This window comes from Palaemon carinicauda, chromosome 5 (genome assembly GCF_036898095.1).
Source record: "Palaemon carinicauda isolate YSFRI2023 chromosome 5, ASM3689809v2, whole genome shotgun sequence".
Classification (NCBI taxonomy): Eukaryota; Metazoa; Arthropoda; class Malacostraca; order Decapoda; family Palaemonidae; genus Palaemon; species Palaemon carinicauda.
In genome coordinates this window covers 192427009-192435995 of record NC_090729.1, presented here as the reverse complement: position 1 = coordinate 192435995, position 8987 = coordinate 192427009, and the positions used below count along the sequence as shown (strand labels likewise).

At 38.6% G+C, this 8987-nt stretch overlaps 1 protein-coding gene and 1 non-coding gene across 2 annotated transcripts in view; both read left to right on the top strand.

Moving 5' to 3' along the window:
• The window catches only part of LOC137641692 (uncharacterized), a 138048-nt gene that overhangs the window by 73929 nt on the left and 55132 nt on the right, over positions 1–8987 (top strand). The window lies entirely within an intron of this gene.
• On the top strand, positions 5559–5631 carry TRNAF-GAA (transfer RNA phenylalanine (anticodon GAA)). The gene has a single exon. It is a non-coding gene; the product is annotated as a tRNA-Phe (tRNA).

Sequence of the window (8987 nt, the reverse complement as noted above, 5' to 3'; positions counted from 1 at the left end):
GGGTTGAAATTGAGCAAAACATTCTTATTATAACACTGGATTTTGAGGTCGAATCATAGAATATTTTCAAAATCGAAAATATTACTCAATATCTACCTAGCTCAGCTGACGGCTAATAAATCGATTGTTTGAATGAATCATTAATCTTTCACATACTATCAATTAGTTTGTGTTTGTGTATGTGTAGGGTGCTGAGTGGGTATTGTATGGGAGGGGGGGTAGGGGGGGGGGTAGGTGGGGTGGAGGTACTCTCAGTAAATAGAAATCATTCAAAGAACTCAATCAATTCCTTTCACTCACGTCTGTTTATGGTCTTTCTATGTCTGTCTATATCCCTAAATATTATTAGTTCGTCAATACATCGTCCTCTCTTCCTTCTCCTGCTTTTACATCTCTAGTGACCCTTTCTGTTATTCTTCTCGTCCATCTATTGTCTTTTATTCTCAATAAATATCCTGCCTATGTCCATTAATTTTTGTTACATGTTGTTAGAAGATCCTCTACATTATATTGTTTCTAGAGATTTTTTCCGTAATTACTAATTTTTGGATTATTCTTTTTAGCTTAGTTAATTAGTTAGTTAGACGCCGATTGATTGATTAGAAGTTAGATGGTTTTATGGAATTGTAGCAAACGCTGACTATGAATGTAAATGGAGAAATGTAGTGATAAAAAAGGAATGATCAATAGTGATTGAGAGAATGAAGTTTATTAGTTAGTTGTTTGTCTGTTATGAAAAAAAGGAGTTTTATATTAGAGGAAATTGATGAACCAGATATGAAATGCTGAAAATCAAAAGGACCAGGTCCACCTGTATTGGCGAGGCTGGTACGGGCTGTCGACTCACGGGCGCGATCCCACTACTGGTCGACATGGGTGCTTTTGGCTGTTGGGTTTCCCCCCTGGCCCGGTTCACACCTCCTTAGGCAACCTGGACGCCCCTGGCTCCCCAAGGGCGGCCATATTGATGCCGAGCTTAGTGCGGACGCCCACCTCAACATAGACAGTTCCGTAACAGTGATCCCCACCTCAAGCCATCCACTGGCCCATGCCACCGAGTCGCCGGTTCACAGGGCGTCGCCACACGCCCCGGCGGAGGAAGACATCGTTCGAAATGCTTTTAAGGGGCGTCGCCTTCTGAACACTGGAAATCTATTTTTTATAATTGCCTCATAGATGTTATTCATAAGATTATTAGTGAATATTTTGAAGATATACTTCCTCAGTAATGTTTATACTTCATAATCTGATCTGTGATGAGGAAATAACATGCCAAGGTCAATTAGACCGGTTCTCTTCGAAGTTTTTAGAAATAGCGGGAGATATCGGTAGACTTTTTGTATTTTCGATTATTTTATTGCTCAAACAGATGAATACTTGTCTAACATGTCTAATATTTCTTGAGAATGACTATTAATATTTTCAGGTAGATGCAATGTATTCAAATTTTATTTTGAATATGCAAGTTTACGGTTCGTGCTGATTAAAGAAAACGGTCGAGCTTTTAGTTTAGAGAGAGAGAACTACATGTAACTATGTCTGTCAGAGAGAGAGAGAGAGAGAGAGAGAGAGAGAGAGAGAGAGAGAGAGAGAGAGAGAGAGAGAGAGAGAGTGTGTGTGTGTGTGTGTGTGTGTGTGTGTGTGTGTGTGTGTGTGTTCGTGTTACTTATAGAAAACAGTCGAGTGTTTGTTGGGGGAGAGAGAGAGAGAGAGAGAGAGAGAGAGAGAGAGAGAGAGAGAGAGAGAGAGAGAGAGAGAGAGAGAGAGAGAGAACTGGGTTGAAATTGAGAGAGAATCAGGTTGAAATTGAGCAAATCATTCTTATTACAACACTGAATTTTGAGGTCGAATCATAGAATATTTACAGAAACAAAAATATCACTCAATCTCTACCTACTTTTTATTAGCTGACGGCTAATAAATCGATTGTTTGAATGAATCATGAATCTTTCACATACTATTAATTAGTTGTGTTTGGTGTATGTGTAGGGTGCAGAGTGGTTATTGTATGGGAGGGGGGGGAGGGGGGTAGGGTGGGTAGAGTTATTATCAGTAAATAGAAATAATTCAAAGGACTCAATCAAGTCCTTTTACTCGCGTCTGTTTATGGTCATTCTATGCCTGACTATATCCCTAAATATTATTAGTTCGTCAATACATCGTCCTCTTCCTTCCCCTGCTTTTACAATCTCTAGTGACACATTCTGTTATTCTTCTCGTCCATCTATTGTCTGTCATTCTCAATAAATAGCCTGCCTATGTCTATTTAATTTTGTTAAATGTTAGAATATCATCTACATTATTTTGTTTCAAGTGATTTTTCAGTAGATTACTAATTTTCAGATCATTTATTTTTAGCTTAGTTAGACGACGATTGATCGATTAGAAGTCAGATGGTTTGATGGAATTGCAACAAAGGCTGACTATGAATGTAAATGGAGAGATGCAGTGATAAAAAAGGAATGATCAATAGTGATTGAGAGAATGAAGTTTATAAGTTAGTTGTTTGACTGTTATGAAAAATGGAGTTTTATATTAAAGTAAATTGATGAACCAGATATGAAATGCTGATAATAAAAAGGACCAGGTCCACCTGTATTGGCGAGGCTGGTACGGGCTGTCGACTCACGGGCGCGATCCCACTACTGGTCGACATGGGTGCTTTTGGCTGTTGGGTTTCCCCCCTGGCCCGGTTCACACCTCCTTAGGCAACCTGGACGCCCCTGGCTCCCCAAGGGCGGCCATATTGATGCCGAGCTTAGTGCGGACGCCCACTCAACATAGACAGTTCCGTAACAGTGATCCCCACCTCAAGCCATCCACTGGCCCATGCCACCGAGTCGCCGGTTCACAGGGCGTCGCCACACGCCCCGGCGGAGGAAGACGTCGTTCAAAATGCTTTTAAGGCGGGGGGAGGTCCCCTTCTGAACAATGGAAATCTATTTTATATAATTGTCTCATAGATGTTATTCATATAATATTGGTGCGTATTTTGTAGATTTACTTCCTCAGTGATGTTTATACTGCCAAGGTCAATTGGACCCGTTCTCTTCGAAGTTTTTAGAAATAGCGGGAGATATCGGTATACTTTTTGTCTTTTCGATTAATTTATTGCTCAAGCAGATGAATACTTGTCTAACGTATGTATATTTCTTGAGAATGACTATTAATATTTTCAGGTATATGCAATGTATTTAAATTTTATTTTGAACATGCAAGTTTACGGTTCGTGTTGATTAAAGAAAACGGTTTAGCTTTGTGAGAGAGAGAGAGAGAGAGAGGAGAGAGAGAGAGAGAGAGAGAGAGAGAGAGAGAGAGAGAGTGTTGCTTAAAGAAAACGGTCGAGCGTTTGTTAGAGAGAGAGAGAGAGAGAGAGAGAGAGAGAGAGAGAGAGAGAGAGAGAGAGAGAGAGAGAGAGAGAATAATAACTTCTCTCTACCATGAACCTGACACAGAACTACATATAACTTTGTCTGTCAGAGAGAGAGAGAGAGAGAGAGAGAGAGAGAGAGAGAGAGAGAGAGAGAGAGAGAGAGAGAGAGAGATTTATAACTTCTCTCTACCATGAACCTGACACTATGAACTGTATGTAACTTTGTCTGTCAGCGAGAGAGAGAGAGAGAGAGAGAGAGAGAGAGAGAGAGAGAGAGAGAGAGAGAGAGAGAGAGAGAGAGAGAGAGAGAGTTCGTGTTACTTAGAGAAAACGGTCGAATGTTTGTTGAAGAGAGAGAGAGAGAGAGAGAGAGTTCGCGTTGCTTAGAGAAATAGTCTAGAGAAAATAGGAGAGAGAGAGAGAGAGAGAGAGAGAGAGAGAGAGAGAGAGAGAGAGAGAGAGAGAGAGTTCGCGTTGCTTAGAGAAATAGTCTAGAGAAAATAGTCGAGAGAGAGAGAGAGAGAGAGAGAGAGAGAGAGAGAGAGAGAGAGAGAGAGAGAGAGAGAGAGAGAGAGAGAGAGAGAATATTGGGTTGAGATCGAAGCAAGATTCTAAACTATACTATACTGGATTGGGAGGTCGAACCATAAAATATATTTTATCAATATTTCTGTTACTCATTATCTACTAAGCTTTGTAATTCCAGACTGACAATAATTTAGGTTCTTGAAAAACATTTATCTTTCTCATACTGGTAATTAGTTTATATGAAAGGGGGGGGGGGATGATGGTGAAGTTACTCTTTGTAAATGGAGATAATTCAAGTTCTATTTATTTATCCATTCTGAAATGTTCTGTACGATTTGATTTTGTCTACGGAGTCATTTGGAATGTTCTGTACGATTTGATTTTGTCTACGGAGTCATTTGAAATGTTCTGTACGATTTGATTTTGTCTACGGAGTCATTTGAAATGTTCTGTACGATTTGATTTTGTCTACGGAGTCATTTGAAATGTTCTGTACGATTTGATTTTGTCTACGGAGTCATTTGAAATGTTCTGTACGATTTGATTTTGTCTACGGAGTCATTTGAAATGTTCTGTACGACTTGATTTTGTCTACGGAGTAATTAAAAAGTTAAAAGAGGATATCCAATGTAGAACTACAGAAAATAGAAGAATAGTAAAATCAATTATAAAAAGTAGATTAAATGCCTAAAACTTTCAGATAAGTGGAATAATGGTTATTTCCAGCTTTCTTTCGTTAAAAAAAATAGAATTTTTCCCTTGTCAATTTATCTCTCTCTAAGATACAAGACAAGTATAATCAGATGGTCTGAAGTTGGAAAGGTTTACTGATGTTCTCTCAGAAAAAACTGAGACCAGATTCACACATCTTAAGAGTTTTATGTTTGCTGACCTGTTCTAAAAGGAACTGAGAACAGCTTCGTAAATCTTAAGAGTACTTCTAGACTCTGGAGGGAACTAACCTGCTCTCAGGAAAATGTACTTTTAAACTCTAGAGGGAACTAACTTGCTCTCAGGAGAACAACTAAGACCAGCTTTGTAAATCTTAAGAGTACTTCTAAACTCTGGAGGGAACTAACTTGCTCTCAGGAGAACAACTGAGACCAGCTTTGTAAATCTTAAAGAGTACTTCTAGACTCTAGATGGAACTAACTTGCTCTCAGGAGAACAACTGAGACCAGCTTCAAAATCTTAAAAGAATACTTCTAAGCTCTAGGGGGAACTAAAAATTTCCGACTTACGAGATTATCGTTGTTGTTTTTTATTGACCCACTTTATGTGGATCATGGGCTCTGCAAGCGTTAGCAGGCCGTAAGAGAACATTAATTAGAAAAGGAAGATTAGTTAAACAGTTCTTTCAAAAACGTGACATTAGAAAGAGGGTCTAGTGGATATTATCATGTAAAGGCATTTAATCAAAACTGAAAAATTAAGAGACTTTCAGAAAGAGAGAACCATGACCAAGGACTGGCTATCAGGAGATTATTTACAAACAATAACAGATTCTTCTAAGCAAGTAAATGGATGGCCCCACCATCCTGTAATTCTTAAGTCACAAAAAATGCTACGATATAACCCAAATATAAATTTAAAGTGCAGATTCTGCAATTTCGTGACGACGCAAAGTCCAGTTTCCTGGAATTGCAATAACATATATGCCTAGATAGCTCAGTTGGGAGAGCGTTAGACTGAAGATCTAAAGGTCCCCGGTTCGATCCCGGGTCTGGGCAGTTCCCATTTTGGAATCTTGGAAGATTTTGAATGTTTTGATGAAGTCTCCCGCAGTTTGACTTTGGATGAAACCAAAATTTAACTTGAAATGCTTCAAAGTTTGGATGAAGTTGATACATATCACCATTTCTTTTTAAACTTTGATAAAAATAAAGTTTTTATTTTGGGTACATTTAAAGCTGTGAGGAAGCCAACCCGATTAGCACATCTTTAAAAGTTCAACCTTGCAGCAAATGTTATGTTGAACTGACTGACATAAGTCTTTCTTTATAGTTTATATATGACATATCTATTTTAATGTTACTACTGTTCTTCAAATATTTCATATCAATAGTGCAACACCTCTCTGGTAGTTCATTGCTATATTTCCTTTCCTTGATGGCCTATTTTTCCCCGTTGGAACCATTGGGCTTATAGCATCCTTTTTTTCCCAACTAGGGCTCTAGTTTATAAAGTAATAATAACAATGTGTAATTTTGAAATCAAAATAATTTCGTATTTTTTGAATGTTTAATGAGATCTACCCACAAGCTGCCCAGCCATGGAAACTTCAGTTTTACATAACTTCGCAGATTATTAATGGAGACTACCTTAACAACACACGATTAGCAGATGACAGTGATTCAAGATTTGAATAGAGAAAGCAGAAATATGGGACTGAAAATGAATATGAGTAAAACTAAGATAATGTTCAAAGAAAATGCAAACAACACATGGGGGTTATGGAGGATCCACTAAGAGATTGTTAATGAATTTACGTATTTATGACAGACAGAAATGTTTCCCCAGGATAAGCATAGGATGGAAAGCTTTTGGTAAACAAAAATGAGATTATGAAACGTAAAATGGCACTTTCTCCCAAAAGAAAATTTTTTTAATTAGTCCTATTAATCCTCCTTGTGGTCTTATCATTATTAACTTATTCATCAGAAACTTGGAGCCTTACTAAAACTCAAAGTGGATATATATATATATAATACATAAATGAATGAATGAATAAATAAATAAATAAATAAATAAATAAATATATATATATATATATATATATATATATATATATATATATATATATATATATATATATATATATATATATATATATTTCTAACATTTCTCACGAAAGGACAGGTAGGCTTTTCAAGCCTATCAGTCACCCTTTTTCAGAAACTGTTTCCACTCCTCACGATCTTCATATAGCTTCTCTTCTTCAAGATCTTGTAAATTTATTATCATTATATATATATATATATATATATATATATATATATATATATATATATATATATATATATATATATATATATATATATATATATTTGTACACACATCATGCATCACATGCACATACCAAGGCACTTCCCCCAATTTTTGGGGGGTAGCCGACATCAAACAAATGAAACAGTAAAGGGGACCCTCCTCTCTACGTTCCTCCCAGCCTGACAAGGGACTCAACCGAGTTCGGCTGGTACTGCTAGGGGTGCCACAGCCCACCCTCCCTGTTATCCACCACAGATGAAGCTTCATAACACTGAATCCCCTATTGCTACTACCTCCGCGGTCATCCAATCGCTCGCCATTCATTCTTATTTCTAGCACACTCTCTTGCATCTCTCACATGTATCCTCCAGTCACCCAGAGCTTCCTTCACTCCCTCCATCCACCCAAACCTTGGCCTTCCTCTTATACTTCTCCCATCAACTCTTGCATTCATCACCTTCTTTAGCAGACAGACATTTTCCATTCTCTCAACATGGCCAAACCAGCTCAACACATTCATATCCACCCTAGCTGCTAACTCATTTCTTACACCCGTTCTCAACCTCACTACTTCGTTCCTAACCATATCTACTCGAGATACACCACCCATACTCCTTAGACATTTCATCTCAAACACATTCAATTTCTGTCTCTCTGTCACTTTCATTCCCCACAACTCCGATCCATACATCACAGTTGGTACAATCACTTTCTCATACAGAACTCTCTTTACATTCATGCCCAACCCACTATTTTTTACTTCTCCCTTAACTGAGCCCAACACTTTGCATCCTTCATTCACTCTCTGACGTACATCTGCTTCCACTCCACCATTTGCTGCAACAACAGACCCGAAGTATTTATACTGATCCACCTCCTCAAGTAACTCTCCATTCAACATGACATTCAACCTCGCACCACCTTCCCTTCTCGTACATCTCATAACCTTACTCTTACCCACATTAACTCTCAACTTACTTCTCTCACACACCCTTCCAAATTCTGTCACTAACCGGCCAAGCTTCTCTTCCGCGTCTGCAACCAGTACACTATCATCCGCAAACGACTGATTTACCTCCCATTCATGGTCATTCTCGTCTACCAGTTTTAATACTCGTCCAAGCACTCGAGCATTCACCTCTCTCACCACTCCATCAACATACAAGTTAAACAACCACGGCCACATCACACATCCCTGTCTCAGCCCCACTCTCAACGGGAAACCAATCGCTCACTTCCTTTCCTATCCTAACACACGCTTTACTACCTTTGTAGAAACTTTTCACTGCTTGCAACAACCTTCCACCAATTCCATATAACCTCATCACATTCCAACTCTGTCATATGCTTTCTCCAGATCCATAAACACAACATACACCTCCTTACCTTTTGCTAAATATTTCTCGCATATCTGCCTAACTGTAAAAATCTGATTCTTCCCCTACCTCTTCTAAAACCACCCTGTACTTCTAAGATTGCATTCTCTGCTTTACCCTTAATCCTATTAATCAGTACTCTACCCTACACTTTTCCCACCAAACTCAACAAACTAATACCCCTTGAATTACAACACTCATGCACATCTCCCTTACCCTTATATTGTGGTACAATTTACGCACAAACCCAATCTACTGATACCTTTGACAACACAAAACACATATTAAACAATCTCACCAACCATTCAAGTACAGTAACACTCCCTTCCTTCAATATCTCAGCTCTCACACCATCCATACCAGATGCTTTACCTACTTTTGTTTCACCAAGTGCTCTCCTCACTTCCTCTCTTGTAATCTCTCTTTCATTCTCGTCTCCCATCACCGGCACCTCAACACCTGCAACAGCAATTATATCTGTCTCCCTATTATCCTCAACATTCAGTAAACTTTCAAAATATTCCACCCACCTTTTCCTTGCCTCCTCTCCTTTTAACAACCTTCCATTTCCATATTTCACTATCTCTTCAATTCTTGAACCAGCCTTCCTCACTCTCTTCACTTCTTTCCAAAACTTCTTATTCTGTTCATATGGATGACCCAATCCCTGACCCCACCTCAGGTCAGCTGCCCTCTTTGCCTCACTTACTTTGCGCTTTATT